The sequence below is a fragment of the Castor canadensis genome, chromosome 18, assembly GCF_047511655.1.
Source record: "Castor canadensis chromosome 18, mCasCan1.hap1v2, whole genome shotgun sequence".
Lineage (NCBI taxonomy): Eukaryota > Metazoa > Chordata > Mammalia > Rodentia > Castoridae > Castor > Castor canadensis.
In genome coordinates, this window is record NC_133403.1 from 29,953,058 (window position 1) to 29,977,013 (window position 23,956).

General features: G+C 38.0%; 1 pseudogene; it reads right to left on the reverse strand.

The window, feature by feature from the left end:
• Positions 1-2,291: 2,291 nt before the first annotated feature.
• LOC109676735 (doublecortin domain-containing protein 1-like) overlaps positions 2,292-23,956 on the reverse strand; it is a 1,027,711-nt pseudogene continuing 1,006,046 nt past the window's right edge.

Consider the following 23,956-nt stretch of genomic DNA (forward strand, 5'->3'; position numbering starts at 1 on the left):
CCTGCAAAGTGTGTCTCCAGCGTCTCTCCAAGATTTCACTATAGGAGGGTCGCTTTCTGCTTCCTACCTCTAGCCGCCATCTTGGAATTCTTCTTTCCAGATTCTAATTTTAAAATGTCCTCTTTATAAGCCAGAGACTAGGTCCTCCTAAAGGACCTCCTAGGACAAACAGTACTGCATCAGCCTCCTTAAAAGGGTCCCATTTTACTACTCCATAGCTGCAAAACTCTTGGTTTGCATTCCTATATTCATTTATCTAGGCTTAAGTTTGCTGCCACTCCACCAAACAGGTACTCACCCATCAGACTTACCTCTTCTGTTACCTCCAAAAATCCACACAATACCAAATACCTCTGTGAGACTTCAGAAGACCTTTGCCTGATCCTCAAATGCAATCCAGGTGACACCCACACGTGGTCCACACTTTATGGACATCAATTGTTCTCATCATTCTCCTTCCTGTAGGTTCCCCATGTCTCATTAAAAAATTACTTTTCTACCTGCTGACCAACTTCTTCATTGTATAGGTAATACTACTACTGATAGGAGTCCTATACCATAATACCATAATTGCTGTTCTATTTCCTGGGGCTGTCTGCCATATACTGCAGGACACTGGCATCTCAGATCCTCCCTTATTTCCCCTTGAGTCGCTTTAAACCAAACTGAGTCCTAACTTCCTTTCTCTGCTTTATGATGTCCTTTCTTCAGGACCAAATAACCTCATTAATTAAAACTTACACGATCCCCATGGGCCAAATGCCCTACCAAGAAATTTGATTTCAACCTGTACTCCAAAGCAATCCAAAAGTCGTCATGACATGTCTAAGTCACTTCTCAGCACAACCAAACTAGAGAAGATCAAACTTCTTCCCTCACCTACCCTAGAGTGTGGTTGCCTGTCCTCATCTTCCATAGATCTCTCCCTCTGTCTGAGGTGGAATATATAAAACTAACAATAGGCCTAAGAATCTCTACTTTGTAATTAAATTTGGTTTTGTACAGGCTCCCACCTAACCTTGGTATGTATTTCAGGCCACACCCAGCTGAAAAATTGTCTGTTCTATTACAAGAAACCACACGAGAAAATCAGCCAGAATAATGGGGAAATACTGGATTAGGAGACAATACTGAAGGCAATTCAGGACTTCTGTGAAAAGATAATGTGAACTACACTAGTAGGCTGGTCAAGAGAGTGTGTCTTTGTGACCTGAAGGTTGACTCTATGAGAAACTGTGCAGAGGACAAAACTGAAAACGGTATTTACAGAAGCAGAGAGAAAACTCTACAAAGTGTGGACTAACGGGAGACTTTGTGGGCAGCTAGGGCTGTTTGTTGACAAAAGGTCCTATAGCAAGTATTTTACAGGAGAGGAGGTGAGGCCCTGTGGTGTAAGGAAATGCTTGGATGAGAATGAGAATAGTGTGTGCCTGACAGTGAGAAATACTCTGACAGAAGCACACTCAGTGCACTAAGAAGAGGATGAGAATTAGAATGTGTGGTCCTGTCTACCAAAATATGAACAAACCCAATCCAGCTCTGCATTTTCTTCTTCCACTCACTGTTTTGTATGTGTAAGAAATGATTCCTAGCTCATGTAATTGAAACTCCAACACCTCTGTTCCATCTTAGCACAAAACACCTAGAAAGATCCCCTCAAATCCTTCAGTTGTTGAGTTCTCACTTCAAACTGAGTCAAAAAAAAGATTCTTCTCAATCCACCAACTGAAGCTGAAGAGCTCTGCTAATTGCCTGACTGGGGTCCTGTGGATGAAGATGCTCAAGTCAGGAACAGTGTCACATGATATTTACACCCTTCCCATATGTGAATATTTACAAAGCCTATGTGTGACATTTGATTCCTTTGACAAATTTGTCATGGAAAGGACAATGAATCAAATATGTTTGCAAGGAAAATGATTAATGTATTCCTTTTACTGAAATGTCAATTGCTATTGAGACTTCAGAGGCCAGAAGAATTTGGAAGGAAAATAAATAAGGAAACCCTGGGTTTGATACTTATGAACATTTCTCTGATTGTGTGAGGAAAGAGAAAAAGTTGTGGTGGAAATAAATTTCTATGTCAGCCCTTAGTTTTTGTATTTTCTTCACTTTTCGTGAAGTTGTTATATTATCAATTCAAGGATCAGGGCCAGTAAAATTTAACTACAAAGTGGTGTTTTACATATGAAATAAGATTACTTTTAGTTTCATATTTGTATCTCTGGTAGTGCAATCACATATTAACTCCATCATCACTTACTTTATGGGTTTTGTTGATTTATTTATTGATCTGGGGATTAATTGAAGGGGACAGTGGAAGTTATGAATATAAGTAATAATAAGTTTGATCTCCTGACCACCATCAATATTTAGTAATTTTCTGACTTTGACTACTACTGGTTGTTTAAAACACTGGCACAATAATAAGAGGTTAGACCATAGTAGGATAATAAATCCTCTCCTATTCAAAGTAGAGGATGGCTTTTATGGTACTTATAAGAAAGTTGTAACTAGAATATAGGGAAAGTTAGGGAGTTAATTTAAAAGTTTGGTTATGAGAAATGGTTGGGAATCAAAGCAGGTGATCTTGAGATTGTGAAGATTTTGGGGGTAAATTGTGCCAATAGGGCCAAGGCATAGCCGACTGCTCATGACCAGAAGTCTAGAAACAGTAGGCTGAGTGACAGGAGAAGGGCATGGATGGTATCTGTTGGGGGTGGCACTTCCATGACTAACAGTGGTCTCTGACACAGGCACCTGCTACTTATTTCCTGAACTTGCATCAGTCTCCAGAGGAGGAGCCATGAGAACAGGTAGGGAGCTGGTTCACTATTCTAGAAGTGGGCTTTGCATGCCCAACCTCTGGACTTGATTGGGACTAACAGGCCTGAGGGAGGACCTGGGGTAGGGCTGTACTGACAACTTCGAGTGCTCTTCTCTCCAGCACTCGCTCTTCAGAGCAGCATCAGTTTTTCAGTGAAGATGTCCATTAAGTCATTACAACACCTCAGCCTAGTGAGTGACTGAGTGGGGATATCTGCGGAAGGGGTTATTATGTCAGCTGAGGACATAAAAGACTCTTCCTCAGGTTTCTGTCCACTGATCACCAACTGACTGGATGCAGGTAGTCTTGACCTTGTTTCTCCCTGAGGAGAAGGTGGCATTTTTCCACAATCTTCTCAGGGTCCAGAATACAGTCTCAGAGGAGTCCAGGGTGGGTCTTGGAGCATGTGAGTGACTCCTGGATCCTCAAGTGTTCCATTGCTTTGGTAATCATTTGACTTGAGAATTTGATAAGAGAGAAATCAAGTCCACATCAAGACAGTTGTTCCTGTCCCTTTTCAAATGATGGGTGGTCTCATCATTGAAAAGATAATTAATGCAGAATTTAAATATGAGAAACCAGACAGTGCTTTACATTTTGTTAGTGATTGATGTCATGAAGATTGGTGACAGAATTACTTTACTTTGTACATCCATTAAAATATATCTTTTATTTCTGGAAACGTAAAGATACTGCTACATGCTAAAAATTAGTTCTTAAAAGAGATTTAGAACAAATTGGTAAACATTATACACTACACTTCACTTGGAGTAGGCATCATTACAGAGGCAGAAATTAGAACATGTCGTCAGGGACTGGGAAAGGAGAGATGGAGAGCTGTTGTTCAGTGGATAGTTTTGTTTGGGATGATATTCTGGAAATGGAGCATATGGTCATTGCCACACAAAATAAAGAATGAAATTAATGGTGTAAATTTATAAAAATCTAAAACAGTAAATTTATGCTAGGAATCTCTTAGCATAAAAATAAAATGTGATATTTAGGTATTTATGATCATGAGACTATATAACAGAATTGTCAAAATAAAGGATCACACAGTGTCAAAAAATAAGTGATGCTGTAATTTAGGGTAATGAGCTATGCTTGTAACCACAACTTCTCAGGAGGTTGAGGTTGGAGGTTTGTTTGAGCCCAGGAGTACTTCAGGGCCAGGTGGGAAACCTAGCATGACCAAAACCTAAAAAAGTCAACATACTGATAATAGTAGTAACTATAATAATAATAAGTTCCAATAAAAACAAAGGGATGGAAAAGAATGGGTAAGCAAGTGTCATTCAAGATGAAGCTGCTGTGAGTATACCAATATCAAAGTAAGAGTTCCTTTGTCTGAGCCTGGCTTAATTCACTTATCATGATGTCCTCCAATTGTACCCATTACCTTCAAGCCACATGAATCCTTGAGCATATCCCCAGGAAAACACTGGTCTCTATGAACCAAACACATGGGGAAACTCTGACATAAGTATGTCTGGCAAATGCTATAACTTTAGATGTAGTGTTCAATAAAAATGACGGAGGTATAGAAAAGAGACAGGATATTATTTAATATAAAAACATAAACATATCTACTATATTGAAAAGAAAATAAACACTTATAAATAAACTATATCAAAAATTAAAAATGAGAACTATTTACAAGGGGGGGGGCAATTATGAGGCAGCTCTGAGCCCAGGACTGCAGCTGGCCATTGTACCAGACAAATCTGCAACAGAGACACAAATACAGTGTCAGTATGGAAACAAAGAGAGTAGTGAATAAAGGTTGTAGGAAAGGTTCTGATCTTACAGAAGACCCCATAACCCTGGACAGTGTTCTTTTGCCCTGATCTCCACAGAGAACAGGTTAATAGTTCACTCAAGTCTGTGGGCTGTTGTCTAGTAGAGTTCTGACTTTGAGCATGAAATGTCTATAAACATCCCGCGTGAGCCTGGATTTATCTGAGATCTTCAGTATCTGGTCCACTGAGTACTAATTGAGGAGAAAAAAGTGTGATGTAGGATCAAGGGATACTGTTGCCAAAACCCACTTACATGAGCCCTAAGGAGGTCAGGTTATCTGATGGCAAAGGGTAAAACCATAGCTCTAAATCTCTAATGCTTTTCACTAAACCACCCATTTGAGACATACATGATAAACACAGACACTTAACCAGGGCATTTCTTCTAGGAAATAATTATTTCACTACAACCAATAAATCTACCCATTGCATTGCAATTAAAGAAAATCAATACAAATAGATGTGGCTTTCATACAGAGCTAATGCACACAGGGGGACTTGAGTCCAATCTCCATCATGGAAGAAAGAGAAAGTAAGCCAAAGCAAGGTAAGAAACACTCAGTAGATCTACAATGATAGTTTGCAGACAGTGAAGAAGGTCAGACCTCAAGTATCTACGTGAGTCATGGAAATGCAGAAAAACTCATAAAACGCATGAAATCAGGAAGAGGAAAGAAATACAAAGAAGGAGAGAAATAGAGTAAAACCAGAGAGAATTAAGGAGTAAATTACATTCATATTTTTGGTCCTTTTCTCTTACTCCTTGACATCACTGGAGGAGGCTTCTGCATGCACCAGAGCAGTGACCATGATGCAGCGGCCTTGAAAAAAAGAAACAGCTACATGAAAATCTAGATTTGTCTTGCTTCTAGTAACATACAGCCCAACCTGGAACTCCATTACTGCTCATTTCTCTGGTCCTACATAACTGCATGAGTTTCCTCACTGGTGCAATGAAGAAAGGATCTAAGGTGTCCATGGCTCTTCTCTAGCAGAGGTTACCCATTATTCCAAGTGGGTAGGGTTCCTGTCAGTTACATTTCATCCAAGAGGCAACCCCTATCTCCATGAATTTCTCAGTTTGATATTTCATTTCCTCCCTTTCATTGTTCCTCCTACTACCTGTCACTTTTCCTCCTCTTGTTTTCTCCAATTTTCTTTTACTTCCTCACCTGTACCACTGATAATTTTCTCCAGAATGGGAACATTGATGCAAAGATCAAGGATATAATGTCACACTTCCTCATTACAGAATTACTCAATTAAACATTCAAACCAATCCCAAAGCAGATGCCATGGAACTAGAGTTCTTCCCTGTCCTTTGAGGGAGAATAAAAGTCCACCTACATACTGAGTGAGTTTCATGGCCAGGGAAGAGAACAGGGACATGAGAGATATTGCATCTTCACAATTCCACAAGTGATCTGAAAGGATAATCACAAGGGTAGAAGAAAAAGTAGTCATCCATATTCTGTGCAAGTTAATCCTTTACAAGGTTGATTTACCATGAATTAGGAAGGGAGAACATGGCAAGGTTCAAACAGTGTCATGAAAGGAGTGAGACTGGAGGCACCTCACAGTTCTGATGATAGGGAAGAGTAGGGAGGCAGTAATCTCTGGCTTGATCACTGCGACTGAAAGGAATAGGCCTCTTTCAACTTGTTACCATAAGAGACCCTTATTACACTGCTTATCAAGGTGAACAGTTCATTCAAAATGTGAGCAAATAGGTGTGCAGCCCCAATTCATACATCCACATTGTCTCTCACAGCTAGTGTGGGCCTGAAGTCCAAGTGGACACAGATCTATGTGGGAAGTATATTCAGAATATTCCTACTCTGAGGAGGGTAGAACTGGATGAGGTGTGCAGTGGTATTGAGGGATGATATTTCACCACTCTTTTCCACAAGACTTACACATGTACACGAATTCCATAGGAATATTCTATAAGTTGCTGGTGGTGTCCTTCCAACCAGGACAAGATAGTGAAGGAAGAAGAGGAAGTGCAACTGTGAAGCCTTTAAGTGAGAGGAGTGTGTTTGCTTTTTCCTACACTGTGTAAGTGGTCATAAAACCTCTGCTTCCACGTTCATGCAGTACCAAAGAGTAGGGTCTTTTAATAGTTTCCTATCAATTCTAAATCTCTTGTAAACAATTCCCAACACATGTCAACAACCACCAAGAATTCTATGACGTTTGGCAGAGGCAGAATGAGGAAAAGCAGGGCTTCTCAAGAAGCCCTGTTTTAAACTATCCAAACAAATGGAACAATAGGCTCAATGCCAGTAAAGATACCACACTTATTTCTATATGACTAAAGCTGGCAAACAACACAAGCTTATGTTTATTTTATAATCTTTCCTTATTTCTCTAGAGTATCATGTGTACATGGCTCCTCACAGGGAAACATACCTTTAGAACCTACCTCAAGTGGATCACCTACCTGCAGAATCTTCCTCATCACTGCTGGAATCATAATATATATTCCAACCTTTGGAGACAAAAACAATAGGAAGAAATTTGTTAGAGAATTTCATACATTCATTCTACATTAGTTGAGTTTATGGTGAGTATGACGCACAATAAGCACTTGGTTTAACTCCATAGCTTCACGTGCTGGAGGCCTGATCTAGCATATGTTGAGATACTCTGAAAACTTTCAGATATGGAGCATAGCGGAATATAATTAGAACAATGTGGAATCACTCTAGGATGAGATTATGTAGTTTGCTTAGGGTCTTGATTGTTGAAATGTATGTTTTCTAAGTGCATATCAGATCTCTGAATTCCCCTGGAATAGATTGGTATGAGCACATAGACATCATCCTCAAACTAAGCGTATGCTGATGCTATGCTCTTAATTGGTAGATCTGTGAGTTAATACACCTGCTGACATGAAATGTGCATAGAGGACCATGGTTTAGAACCTTCAATGTTATATGGTTATATAAACTTTATCATGAAACACAGATTTCTGCAGTGAATATCAAAATGAATAGCAATGATCTAGAGTCCATAGGTAAACAGAATTGACTTGCACCGTGATCTGATGTCTCTCTTATACATCCTTCCTGGACATACACAAGAGCCAGGCACTGTCTCAGATGTTTGGGATGCTAATTCACTCTGGCCAACATCCAAGACATGTTGGATACAAGCACATCCAGACCTACAATACATTGATTCATACTTGGTTCTATTATCCACCAAGACCCCAACCACACCATGGTTGCTCTTAACGAACATTATTCTTTAACTGTTATACAAATTTCTAGGATTACACCTAATCCTCATCCATAGCCTGGTACCTGAATCAGGCTGTCTGTCAACACCAAATTAAAGATATATCCACCCTACTCACCATCCTGATTCGCCACACTCTGGTGATGGATATCACAGTCACTTCCATTTTCTTTTACAATTGTCTGTATCTATAATAGCATCAAGAAATGACTGTTAATATGTGGCCACCCTGATTCATGCCTACATGTCTATCTTATAGCAGTTACAATGTTTTTCTCCAAGGACGAAACTGTTTTGCTGAGAGTGAAGTAGGTACTGCAGCCAGTTTTTAGTCTGAAATCATATCTCAGTTGGATAACACATCTCCATTGAATATCCCAAACCATGGAACCTGTGGAGGTCACAAAAAATACACACGGAAACACTTTCACATTCTAATACATTTAAAAGAGTTAACAACCAAAAAATAATGCTTTGATTTGCAGAAAGGCAAGTCTGCTTACCAAGGTATTTGATGCTTCCTCTTCATGTGTCTTGTGATGAGGAAGAATATTTGGCAGTATGTTGGCAGGAACTAGGAATGTGAAGAATGGCTGTCACTATGCAAGTGGTGTTGCATGTGTATTTTAAGGAGCAATAAGTGACACAGACATGGGGTAGGTACATAAAGCACAACAAAAGAGAAAGAAAGAAAAAGAAAGGAGAGCTTCTGGATTCTCAATGAAAAGAAATAATCATTACATGTTAGTCCATCTGCAAACGGATAAACAGTAAGTTTCAGGCTGTGCTTAATGTCCAAGTCCACACTTCTTCCTTCTAATTCAAAATCAGAGCAGAATTTACACTACCTTCTTAACAACATTCAATTTCTGTTCTTTCCAAGAGCTACACTGTTTAATCTATATATGGTCTTTCTGAAGAAGTCAACAGAAAACAAGATATTCTGTCTATTTATTTGCTAATATCATTTTAAATGACCTTTGCTTTCCAAGATCTCCATAGATTGCTCTACATATGTCTTTCTAAGGAATTTCATTGTGTAAAATCAACATTGGCATGAGAACAGGATCAATAAAACACAAGATAGTCTGTTCTATTTATTCACTAATACCATTTAAATGATCATTTATAAATAAAAATTAGGAAACAATTTATTGTTATGTTTGCAAATAACTGCTACTAATCCTGTGATTATGTTCCTACTTGTCTTTCTTTTCTAAACAGAATTTGTGTGTCCATGGTGGCAACAACTGCACAGCTCACCTTAGCCCAAATTTGTGTGAATTTTTACCATGGGGATCAGTGACATCCAACACTCTCCCTTACACCTCATCTGGAAATGGCCAGCAAAGTTGATGGATCCCAGACTAAAAACCAAACTGTAATTTGAGGTTCCTGTCACTCTATTGTGGGTATGTGGTAATGAATTTAATTATTTCTAAGAATTCTGATGGTAATGTTAAATGCAACAAAGTACTCAGTGATATTTCTCTGGGAGCAAGGTCTGACAAAGGACAACAACATAGGCAAATGTTCACCTACGGTGCTCTACATTGGGTCTTGGAGGTATAATTTGTGCACTGACCACAACCTTATACACTATGTGAGTTTCACAACAATAATTAGGAATATCATCTGATTAGTGGACCTTTTGTCATCCTGAACTTCGTGACCACATTGGACACCCCAAAATCTAGGCAGCACTTGGGAATCCTGTAAGCTTAATATTCTAGGGCATAAGGATATGAACTGGAAGTCCCTGATTTGAAACTAGGGATCCCTGGGCTGAATGACAATGTCAGATCTGTACTCAAAACATCAACATTGTGCCCCATGCCTGACTTGATCTTTCTGTCTTTTACTTCAGCATGAAGAGCCTGGGCATTTGTCTCTGCATCTTCCTCTTGCAAAGAGCTGGGATATTAATCTAACCTTGTAGTTCAGCTATGGATGAACTGAAGGAACTGGTTTATGTGGTATGTAACATGGGGGTGGAAATTTTTTTGAATATTTACAGCTCTCTTTCACAGTCTATATGTGATATGTTTTGTACACAAGTTGAATTGTAATTTGTAAACTCACTGAAAATCACTTCCCAATCTTCATGAACACAAATGTACACCATCAAATTGACATAGGTTTTTCCATGAACAGAAGATGTTTATAAATCTTTTCTCCTTCACCAAACCCTTTCCAAACCCACCAATCCTCCTTTCTAGCAGAATCCTAAATGAGATATCTTTAAACTAAAGCAGTCCATAATGCTAATCTCTCTCAGCCACTAAATAATTGCTAGGGCTATGGGAGATTTTGGAATATTTACAGTTCTTGTGGCCTGTGGAGTCCTCCTATAAGGTAAGGGAAGATATATGAGAACCAGGCCATGTCCAGTCCAGATTGCAAAGTCATATAGATCACTATGATTAGATCAGAACACTTGATGTGAGTTCACTGGCTCCTGCCAGTGATTTTTAACTTCTTAATGTTGGGGAAGTCAGGGGACAACATTTGAAGACACCCAGGACAAAGATAGGAGATCCTCTTAGAATACAACAAAAGGCAAATTTATTTTGGATTTATTTGTGTACTAAATATGATTCTGTGAGTTAAAATATCAGTACTGAAAAAAAGATTCAAAAAAGGAAAAAAGAAAAAAGGAAATATTTCATGGGAATCACTGCAATGTGCATTTGGAAAAGGCATAAACTTTTTCTCAAATGTATTTCAAATTAATATTATACAGGACATATCAAGGTATTATTACTCTGGAAAAGGTGAGTGAGGAAAACATTTACTCCCCTGTACTTGGAAATTGAGACAGTTATGCATGAGTGCCAGATTGAAACAGACATTTGTTGTAGTTAGATATTTGCTTTGACATTCCCCCACAAAGAAAATTTTAGAAACCATCTATAATGCACATAGAAACAGTTGGGTTTCTAAAGCTGATTGAAAAACGAAGACAAATAAACATATTTGTGTCATAGATGAAGATGGGCGACCTTACCTGCAGGACATTTTCCACATCTTCCTCACCACACACACATGGAACCACCTCCATAATCACCTTATGTGACTCTAGAAGGAAACACAATGCTGTCAGCACGTTGGTTTTGATGCCAAAAACCCAAAGAAGCATTATTGTGTGAACAGGGGGCTCCAGTGCAAGGAGATTGCAGTTGCACACACACACACACACACACACAAACACACACACAAAGCACACACATCTGGCTGAGGCAGAACTACACTGCTTTGAGGTTGGTCCCCTAAGTTACACATTATGCTGAAGTCTGAACAACATTTCCACAATTTTTGCATCATGTGGAGATGGGGAATTGCAGATATCATCAGGTATGGAGAGTTCAAAGAGTTTCAGGGTGTGCCCCCTTATCCAGTATGACACCTGTTCTTTTATGAAGCAAAGTGACAGATCTAGCTGAGAAAATGCCATTTGCAGCTGGAAAGAATTGGTGCAGTACTACTGTCACAATCCAGGAAAGTCAAGAAATGCCAAAGCACACACACACAAAAAGCACATGGTCCAAAGGACAAGATTTCATTGAAATTTTTCAATGTTTTGAAAAAAGATTTCAATGAAAAATAACAATGAATATAAGCCTGTGAGAACTGTCACATGAATTCAAGGCAGTACTGAAACATAAATGTATACCACTACATGCAATATAACAGAAAAATAAAGTTCAATAAGATGCTAGTCAAATAGGAGCAGTGTAATGTAACTAAAAACAGCAAGGAGAAAAAGGGCAGTTATTGCAGGAACCAATGTGTTGGAAAGTGGTAAAATCTGAAGAAAAAAAAAACAGAAACACATAATGAATTCTCTGAAAAGAAAAACATTACCGGGATTTAGCCTACCTACCTATAAAGGAAATGTATTGGACAAGATGGACCAATGCCATCAATTAAACAGGAATTATGATTACTGATTCAATGGACATTTAATTGAGGGTAACCAAATACTTTCACAAATCTTCTGCACACAAAATTATAACCTGAGGGAAATGGACAAATTCTCCAATACAGATGCTGTAAAACTACACTGAGCTGACAAGCTAAGGAGAAATAGGAAGCACAACTTGTATGTGTACAGATACATTAAGTTAGTCAAACTAAAGAAAAACAGCATACATGGTGACTCTAAATGATTGAAACTCTTGCACAGAAAAACTATGGAGTGAGTGATATTTCACAGGTTGCCATAGGTCCTAAGAATTGGAGAGAGGGAATAGTGGATGAAGCTAAGTAAATGTTTACAGCATGGAAACTATTTTACGTTGGTTATTAATCATTTTAGGCACACTCCATATAACTGGTAGCAAAAAGTATAATTTAATGATAATTTAGGCTATAGTTAATAATGACAGGTATTAGGTTTTCATAAGTAAACAACTCAAGACCTACTAAAAGAAAATGCAAGAACTTACTGACTCCATCAAAAGCCCAAACCTGAGAATCATGGGCATTGAAGAAGGAGAAGAGGTGCAAGCAAAAGGAATGCACAATATATTCAACAAAATAATAATAGAAAAATTCCCAAAGCTAGAGAAATCTATGCCCATACAGGTGCAGGAAGCCTCCAGAACACCAAACAGACCTAACCAAAATAGAACTACCCCATGGCATATTTTCATTAAAACAACAAGTACAGAGACTAGAGAAAGAATATTGAAGGCTGTAAGAGAGAAAAAACAAATAACATACAAAGGTAAACCCATCAGAATCACAGAAGACTTCTCAACAGAAACATTAAAAGCAAGACGAGCTTGGGATGCGGTCCTCCGGGCACTGAATGAAAATAACTTCAACCCTAGGATACTCTACCCAGAAAAATTATCTATCAAAATAGATGGAGCAATAAAAGTCTTCCATGATAAGCAGAAACAAAAACAAAATATGACCACAAAGCCACCACCACAAAAGTTTCTTCAAGGGATTCTGCATGCAGGAAATGAAATCCAGCATAACCATGAAAGGGCAGGAAGTACCAAACTACAGGAAAAGAAAAAGCAAGAATGTAGAGAATAACATCGATTTAGGTACACACAATCAAAACTTCAAACAACTAAGACAACTAAATGACAGGAATCACCACCTACCTGTCAATACTAACACTTAATGTTAATGGACTTAATTCCTCCATCAAAAGGCACCATTTGACAAACTGGATTAAAAAGGAAGATCCAACAATTTATTGCTTACAGGAGACCCATCTCTCCAATAGAAATAAGTATAGGCTTAGGATGAAAGGCTGGAAGAAAATTTACAAAGCCAATGGCCACCCAAAACAGGCAGGAGTAGCAATACTTATCTCTGACAAAGTAGACTTCAAACCTACATTGATGAAACAAAATAAAGAGGGACATTCCATACTAATAAAAGGGGAAATAGACCAAAAGGAAATAACAATTATCAACCTATATGTACCCCATGTCAATGCACCCAATTTCATCAAATATACCGTGAAGGACCTAAAAGCATATATTAACACCAACACAGTGGTTGTGGGTGACATTAACACCCTACTATCATCAATAGATAGGCCATCCAAACAACAAATCAATAAATAAATCCAAGATCTAAAACATACCATAGATCAAATGGATCTAGTTGATGTCTACAGAACATTTCATCCAAATTCTACAAGACATACATTCTTCTTAGATATGATCTTCTCCAAAATAGATCATATCCTAGGGCAGAAAGCAAGCCTCAACGAATATAAGAAAATCGATATACCATGCATTGTATCAGATCACAATGCAATAAAACTAGAACTCAAAAACAAAAAATAAAGACAAAAAAATGCAAACAGCTGGAATCTCAATAACTCAATGCTTAATGAACAATGGGTCATTGATGAGATAAAAGAGGAAATTGAAAGGTTCCTGGAAGTCAATGAAAATGAAAACACAACCTACCAGAACCTATGCAACACAGCAAAAGCAGTCCTGAGAGGAGAGTTAATGGCCATGAGTTCATATATTAAAAAGACTGAAAGATCTCAAATCAGTGACCTAATAATACATCTCAAACTCCTAGAAAAACAAGAACAATCAAATCCCAAAACAAATAGAAGGAGAGAAATAATAAAAATAAGAGCCGAAATCAATGAAACAGAAACCAAAAATACCATACAAAGAATTAATGAAACAAAAAGTTGGTTCTTTGAAAAAATAAACAGAATCAATAGACCCCTCAGAAACCTGACTAAAATGAGGAGAGAAAAAACCCAAATTAGTAGAATCAGGAATTCAAAAGGGGAGATAACAACAAACACCATGGAAGTCCAGGAAATCATCAGAGACTACTTTGAAAACCTATATTCAAATAAATTTGAAAATCTTAAAGAAATGGACAGATTTCTAGATACATATAATCATCCAAAACTGAACCAAGAGGAAATTAAACACCCGAATAGATCTATAACACAAAATGAAATTGAAGCAGCAATCAAGAGTCTTCCCAAAAAGAAAAGACCAGGACCTGATGGATTCTCTGCTGAATTCTATCAGACCTTTAAAGAAGAACTGATACCAACCCTACTTAAACTTTTCCATCAAATAGAAAGGGAAGGAAAACTGCCTAACACGTTTTATGAAGCCAGTATTACACTTATCCTAGAACCAGGCAAAGACAACTCCAAAAAGGAGAACTACAGGCCAATCTCCTTAATGAACATTGATGCAAAAATCCTCAATAACATAATGGCAAACTGAATTCAATGACACATCAAAAAGATCATTCACCACAACCAAGTAGGCTTCATCCAGGAATGCAGGGGTGGTTCAATGTATGAGAATCAATAAACGTAATAAACCACATTAACAGAAGCAAAGACAAAAACCACTTGATCATCTCAATAGATGCAGAAAAAACCTTTGATAAGATCCAACATCATTTCATGATAAAAACTCTAAGAAAACCAGGAATAGATGGAAAGTACCTCAACATTATAAAAGCTATATATGAAAAACCTACAGCCAGCATTATACTTAACGGAGAAAAAATGAAAACCATTCCTTCTAAAATCAGGAACTAGACAAGGATGCCCACTATCTCCACTCCTATTCAACATAGTACTGGAATTCCTAGCCAGAGCAATTAGGCAAGAAGAAGGAATAAAAGGAATACAAACAGGTGAAGAAATTGTCAAAATATCCCTATTTGCAGATGATATGATCCTATACCTTAAAGACCAAAATAACCTCTACTCAAAAGCTCCTAAACACCATCAATAGCTATAGCAAGGTAGCAAGATATAAAATCAACATAGAAAAATCCTTAGCATTTCTATACACTAATAATGAACAAACTGAGAAAGAATATAGGAAAACAATTCCATTAACAATAGCCTCAAAAAAATCAAATACCTAGGTGCAAACTTAACAAAGGATGTGAATGACCTCTACAAGGAAAACTATAAACTTCTGAAGAAAGATACTGAGGAAGACTATAGAAAGTGGAGAGATCTCCCATGCTCATGGATTCGTAGAATCAACACAGTAAAAATGTCTATACTCCCAAAAGTAATCTACATGTTTAATGCAATTCCCATCAAAATCCCAAAGACATTCATCAAAGAGATTGAAAAATCTACCATTAAATTTCTACGGAAACACAAGAAGCCACGAATAGCCAAGGCAACACTCGGTAAAATGGAGAACACTGGAAGTATCACAATACCTGACTTCAAGCTATATTACAAAGCAAGAGCAATAAAAACAGCATGCTACTGGCACAAAAACAGACATGAAGACCTGTGGAACAGAATACAGGACCCGGATATGAAGCCTCACAACTATAACCAACTTATCTTTGACAAAGGCACTAAAAATATACTATGGAGAAAAGATAGCCTCTTCAACAAAAACTGCTGGAAAAACTAGTTAGCAGTCTGCAAAAAACCTGAAACTAGATCCATGTTTATCACCCTATACCAACATTAACTCAAAATGGATCAAGTACTTTAATATCAGACCCCAAACTCTAATGTTGGTACAGGAAAGAGTAGAAAATACTTTGGAACTAATAGGTATAGGCAAAGACTTTCTCAATGAACCCGAGCAGCTCAGCAACTAAGAGATAGCATAGATCAATGGGACTTTTAAAAGTAAAAAGCTTCTGCTCCACAAAAGAAATGGTCTCTAAACTGAAGAGACCACCTTCGGAGTGGAAGAAAATATTTGCCAGCTACACATCAGACAAAGGACTGATACCCAGAATATATGGGGGACTCAAAACACTAAATTCTCCCAAAACTAATGAACCAATAAAGAAATGGGCAAGTGAATAAACAGAACTTTCTCAAAAGAAGAAATTCAAATGGTCAAAAAACACATGAAGAAATGCTCACCATCTCTAGCAATTAAGGAAATGCAAATTAAAACAACATTAAGATTCCACCTCACCCCTGTTAGAATAGCCATCATTAGCAACACCATTAAACAAGCATTGGGGAGGATGCAGGGAAAAAGAAACCCTTTTACACTGATGGTGGGAATGTAATCTAGTACAACCACTCTGGAAAAAAATTTGCAAGCTTCTTAAAAATCTAAACATAGATCTTCAGCAATACCACTCTTTGGGATGTACCCAAAGAGTCACAAAAGAATGTGACACAGGTTACTCCGGAGGCACTTGCACAGCCTTGTTTATTGCAGCACTCATTCACAATAGCCAAGTTATGGAAACCGCCAAGATGCCCCAATACTAACGAATGGATTAAGAAAATGTGGTATTTATACACATTGGAATTATGCAGCCATGAAAAAGAATGAAATCTTATCATTCACTAGTAAATGGATGGAATTGGAGAACATCATTCTGAATGAGATTAGCTTGGCCCAAAACACCAAAAATCGTATGTTCTCCCTCATATGTGGACATTAGATCAAGGGCAAACACAAGACGGGGATTGGACTTTGATCACATGAGAAAGCGAGAACACACAAGGGAGGTATGAAGGTAGGTAAGACACCCAAAAAACTAGATAGTATTTGTTGCCCTCGATGCAGAGAAACTAATGCAGATACTTTAAAGCAACTGAGGCCAGTAGGAGAAGGGGACCAGGAAGTAGAGAAAAGGTTATTTAGAGAAGAATTAATTTAGAAGGTAACACAGATGCACAGGAAAGCAATGCGAGTCAACTCCCTGTATAGCTATCCTTATCTCAACTAGCAACAACCCTTGGTCCTTCCTATTACTGCTTATACTCTCTCTTCAACAAAATTTGAGGTAAGGGCAAAATAGTTTCTGCCTGGTAGCCAGTGGGTAGGGGGATAAAGGAAGAGGAGGTGTGGGGAAGGGGGGAGAAATGACCCAAACTTTGTATGCACACATAAATAAAAGAAAAAAAATAATAAAAAATTCAGGCATGCACTGTGAGTAAGAGATAACTCTAGGGCATAAGGTAACACACAGTTGAAAGTAAATGAATAGAAAATGATGTATCAGGGCATCCCTCCTTCTCACCTGGGGAAGCTGTTGGCCACTGCAGTCCACTGAGTCCTGGCTCCTCCCTTACCCACCCAGGCCCATGGCCCAGAGCTGCCTAGAGGCTCCCTTCTTGGACTCCAAGATGGTGCTGGACCACACAGAGCAGCATCTCAGACACCTCAAACAAGATGTTCTGTTCCCTAAAATAATGAAGGAAAAGGCCAGAGAAGTGTTTTGAACGAGTTCAAGGATTGTAACTCAACATACACTAACTACAGCTGATTAAAATGCATTCCTCCAAAGGAAATGGAATGAGTGTATCGGGAGATAGCACACTAAATTCACAGCGCCAAGACATGGAGACAATCTAAGTGCTCATATGAAGAATGGGTACAGAAGATGCAGTACATATAGACAATTGAATTTTACTTGATCATAAGGGAGAATGAAATCCTGCCATTTACGATAAAATAAAATAAATGATATATCAGTAAAATAAACAAATAAATAAAAAGGACTTGAACAAGGAATGGAATTTGAAACCTTTCTGTGGTATCATTTCAATGTTGCTTTTCAAATCTGTCACAAATAAAGCCTATTAATATGATACATGTGGCAAAATGTTGCGTGAGAAGATCTATTTCTGCCAGGGTTCTTCACTTTAGTGAATATGTAAATAATCACTTGAGATATTACCCTAAAAGTCCACAAAACCTTTAGGTGTGATGTATTTATACCATTAAAGCAGGACTGAATGAATTAAAATCTGGAAATCTTCAATATATATGGGTATGACCTAAATATTTATCACTTTCTCTGCAAAATATGACAGTTATTTGGAGTCACTGATGAATAATGGCTAAATTTCCCCAGTACCTTCATTTGCCTGGTCCTCAGGCTTCCCTCTGGTGGGTGGCCACAGTTGAATTCTTTGGCCATACCACCCAGGCCAGTTAGGAATACATCGTGACGTCCGAGGTGGTGTGCTGTCAGTGAGGCAACAACCTGGGAAATGCATGACAAGAGATAAAGGTTTTGACTTCTTCCTGGCAGAGATGATAGTCTAATTAACAGTAATTGATTTACAGTTCAAATACTGTTTTGATTGAGACAGGCAGCTGTATGTATTTTAAAGGAACCATGTGATGTTTTCAAACATGCATGTATTGTTCATGGATAGCATTTATTAATGCCACAAACATTTCTGTTCTTTTTTAATTAAAATATTCATGTCAGTTGCAACAACAAAGATGGAACTAGGGGACATTATGATGCATGAAACAAGCCATATATAAAATAGATACTACAGGACCTTACTCACAGAAGGAATATCAATGGAGATCTTAAGGAAGAAGAAAGTAAAATAGTAGAAGCCAGAAGCATCTGAGCATAGCTCAAGAGCACCTGAGGAATAAGTTCTTGTGCACAATCTTGTGTCACAGTTAACAAAATTCTATGCATGTCTCAATAAACTTAGAAGAGTTTGAAAGTGATTACTATATGAATTATGATGTCACTTTTCAAGACTAGGACAGCAATCACCTAAGTGAAATGATCTTTAGGAGTATTTCCAGGAGAAACATCTGAAATAAGAATTAATTCTCATTTTCTTGACCATGTCTGGATGAAGAGTTATTGCAGCTTCATGGATCCACGTGACACTCTGGCTTGGGGCTTCAAGATTTAGTTAATGAATTTCATAAGAACCCACATCAACTACTGATTGATCTGAATCAATTTGTGACCATCTGAACAACAATCTTGCTCTAAGAGGGCCCTTCTTGCCCCTTATCTTCCACACAAAACTGTGCCTCATTTACACCCACAATTTTCTAGTTTCTGAGTTTCAATAGGAAGAGTCATCTTCTTTAGAGTGAACTGAAACAGCCACAGCCCCAGTCCACACCAGAAGGGACACCTAGGTCTTCTGTACTTCCATCATCAATATCTTCCTTGTCACCACTCTCCTGACATCCTCTACAGGGTGAGGATTCTGTCTTCAGAACTTCAATGGATAGCTCATCCCCCAAACATAATTATTCCCTTATTTATAGTCCCAGAACTTGTCATGTCTGTCAATGACTTTAATTTTGGCATCAGCAACCAGAAGAGTTGGCCTATAACTGTCTTTTCATGGAATGTAACTGATATGTTAAATTTAAGACTCTCATAATATAAAAAATCAATATGAGTTAGCTCCCCTGTGTTTAATATGTGAAATACTATGCTCAAAATTTTCATCAAAAATATATTTTCTAAATTTATAACAATCCATAATTTGAATAGTTTGATCATAACACAAATTAATTACTAAAACAAAATTATGAAATATTTCAAAATCAGTAGAGAAATTACAGTGCAGGAAATGACGACACACTAGAGTACTACATTGAATAAAGGTGAAGAAATCTATTTGGAGAGGGGACATTGAGAATATCAGTATGAAAATACACCTCTGCCACAGCAAATCAAGTTACCCATGTCTGTGAACAATTTGAATCAATCTGAGTATGTCCCAACTGCTGTCTGCTATGACCACTCAGGTCACTGAGTGACAGTTGGAATGGAAGGTGAGATTTGAATGTACACATTACCACAGCAGCATGACATCATAGAATGTTCAGAGTGAGTACCTGCCACATGCGGCGTGTTACTGTACTGGTCTCCATACCAGTAATTTTGCCATCAAAATGTGTCCATTGGGAGTATTTGTGTGGATTCTAAATCTATACATGTCTATTTTCTATTTATGTAATCAGGGTAAATTAGAAAAAAGGGATATGTCCCGAAACATCTTGCAACATTATTAAAATTTCAGGGTGAAAGAGGAAGTAAGATAACATGGTGATATAAAAGTGGTCCCCGTCTTGATTTGAAATACCATTCCTGTACGTTTCCACTGATCCTGAGTTACTGGAAACAATGACATAAATTAACAGTTGTCCTATGTCACAAGTAATAGTCATTCAATCATGAAAATTCTCTCCCATGTACATTATCTTCTAGATAGTCTATGTTATGGAAACCTCCAGGAACCCTATGACATGTTCCATATGCCAAGCCAATCTGAGTCCAATTTACTTACACTGTGGATGCATCTTTAACTGCATCAGTTCCCTCATACGAAGTCTATAAGGAAAGTGTGTGGTACTTCTTATGGAACATGGTTTGTAAGAATATCAGGTTCTATCAGCACTTTTGAAGATGGTTTTGAAATTCAGGGAACTGGTGCTCCAACTGAGAGCTGAGACCAACAATATGTACGTTGATAAGTAAGCTCTCTGCAAAACCTGTTCCATGCCTCTACAGGATGATAAAAAATCAACTGGGCATCTGACTCTTTCTTTATGGGGATATGCTTAGGTTTGGCACTGGAAAGGGTGAGGTTCCTCTGGCATGGATGGTTCTGTCCTAACAGCATGTAGAATGACCTGGTGCTTTTTATCACAAAATAGTGATGTGTGTGTCATGGGTTAGAAAAGGTATTCTTAAGTTATAGTGGTCTCTCTCTAGTCAATCTTGATGGAAAGCTGATTGTGACCCAGGAATTTTCAGGATTAATTTTTTTGCTACTTTGGAACTACATTAAGGATAGCAAATCTTCAGAGTCAGTGGATCTGAACATCTGCCTGGCTGAGATGTCCAGCAGTCTAATGTTAACATACACCATGTAATTCTAAAATGCATTGCTCACCAGCTCTTATTTTGGTACATGACCATATCACAGGTTTGTAAATTTGGGGTAGATCTGGTGGTGGTTCTTCTTCTAGGTGTCAAGTTAATTGCCAACATTGGACTCCTAGTCTATGTACCTGAATAGGTCTTACCTCTATACAGATTACCACACCCTATAACTATAAAGTGAATGTATATGGGATTAATGAGATTATGATGGGTATGGACAAATAAGGGGTTCATTTGCTGTCCTGAAACTGCTGTTTCACCTTATGCATAATATTGATATTCCTTTATATCTACTAATCTACCAACCAATGTCTGTCCAATGCAAGGCCACAGGATCCAGTGGCCTGGTCATTTACAAATGCTTCTGATTCTCCTTCTCAAATCCATTCATCTTATATTAACTAGTACTCCATGATCAGATGGAGATCAGATATAAGATATCTTGTTTAAATCTACAAAACTGACCTTGGGGATCAATCTCATCCATCTTGCAGATGAACATGGTCTATAGAATTTGTTTTGAGAATTCTCCAGGATATTCAATTTCTCGTTCAATTTACTTTTTTCTCTTCTATTAAAATTGGTATTAATGTCTGCATCCCCATACCCAGTTCCTTAAAATGATCATTATCTTAATAGTTGCTCTCATTCCCTCTGCTTAGTCACCTGTGAATAAGATTTAAATACCTTTTGTGTCCTTTAAGTTGAATCCATTATTGTTTGTTTTTTCTTCATCAAGGGCAAGATCCTTCTGTTTTGGACTGCTTAATGTCCAGAAATGGCACCTTTGCCACCTTATATGATCTGCAGATACACTCCATTTCCTGTTGAAGTGAAAATAATATTAATTTGATAATAAATATGGAAAAGTGAAGTTTGGCTTCATTCCCTTTGTAACATTGGATTTGGATCATTAAATGCAAAAGGAGAACTAATTTAACATTTCTACCTGGCACTATCCTAAGTGTCATGTGTCTTCATTACTCATCAACAAGGGGAAACACAGTGATGGTGTAAGAGGTCTGCAGACCCCATAGAAGTAATGTCCACTGACCTCAACAAATGACACACTTTAAAACAGGAATGTTGACATGGGTGAAGTCACACACTTGTAATTTCAGAGATAAGGACACTCAGCAGGAGCATTGTAGGTGGACGCCTGTTTCTGATACATATGGAGAATGTCTTAAAAGTTAGATGGAAGGAAAGAAACAAACAAAAAAGGAAGAAAAGTGAAAGAAGACCAAAGGAAAGAACTGTTACTGTCACTCAGCATCACACATTTTTACAAAATGTGTCTGTATAAATTTAGCTGGTTGGAAAGGCCAGAAACTTTGCTTCATGAAATTCCTGATTTAAAGTGTAAAGCACAATGGAAGTCAAAAAATGAGAAATTTTGTTCTGGAAGTAGAAGTAAAGAATAGGACTATAATTGTCATGTGTGACCTGCTTGTTTCTTTTCACTTTGGATAAGATGTTAGATGTTGATACATCTTCGTCATATCACAGACTCAAAAGCATCCAATTTGGGTGAATAGAACAGCATGATTCACTGGTGACTGAGAGATCTCACTATGCTGTTCATATTCTGGGTGTCCCTTGGTTGCTTTCCTCCACAGTTTCTGATTTTGACATGGAAACCAGCATCAATGGGACTAGGGACAGTGCAGAGGATCAGATCCCACATGATGGTGAATTTAGGGGTCAAAAGATTTTCCTTCTACACTATAACACTTATATGTTGTGACTTTTCTGTGCAATACTACTCAGCCTATGATAGACCTCCCTGGAGTCCAAGGTAAACAGGATGTGGATCTTCCAATAAAACAGCTTGAGACACATTTTCATCCTCCATGTAATAGAATGATCCAGTATCTTTACATTCACTGGACATTCTCATGAGGCACCAAAAATCTCCTATAATTTGCTCCTATAAATCAGATAATGGTATCTGGTGTGTACTGAATAGATAGTCCGCTGTCCCATGATGACACCAGAGCTTCCAGTTGTCTACCCCAGAGGAGGTCTGATAGCCAAATCTTTGAGTTTCCAGAAAGAAAACCAAAGCAAAGGCAAAAAGAAAACAATAAAATCTACAACTCAAAATTCTTTCTGGAAGTAAAGCAATGCTTTGGAATTGTTTCTCAATGGACTACTAATAATAGACAAGATTTACCACAAAGAGAGATACTGAAGTAGGAATAAATGGTAAGTGCTAACAACAATCTGACACTGTTCAATGAAGATGAATTAAGAGGTACAGGAGAGAACGAGTGATATCGGGGTCAAGAGGGTGATGGCTTTGTAATGCATGAAGTTCTATCCCTAGTTTGATGTTTGTCCTATGATGTGTTTTATATTATAAAAGAAGTTGTAATGATAGCTGGTAATGAGGAACTATTATTTTTTATTAAATATAAGGAAGGTACTGACATTAAAAAGAAAAGAAATATGTTGAAAACACAAATTCACTGTAAGCAATTTAAATCTTCAACTCTCTGCAATGGAAAAGGAACGGATATGCAGTGAGACAGATCTGAGCCCCAGACCACAAGTGTCTGTGTTCCCAGATGAATCTGTTAATTCCACATAGATGTAAAGTTCATAGAACACAAAGACCAGAGAAGTAGGGCTAAATGTGGATGGTGTACAAGACCAAAAGGCCTCACCACTTTTAGCCCTAATGTCCACAGGGTTCCGGCCCAGGGTACACATCAGGCTGACTGAGACCCTCAGTTGAGAAGGATGTCTGTGGGCAGAGAGTGTCTATACTTATTGTCCAGGAGTCAAATCCCATGGGCTTCCCCTGGCACTGACCATAGAAGAGTAAAAGGACCATGTAATGCTGAAGGTGAGCCCAAAAAACTTGCTCCCCTTATGATCAGAATGTTCAATGACACAGTGTGAAACCATGTCCATGATTCTCCACCCCATTCTCTAATTT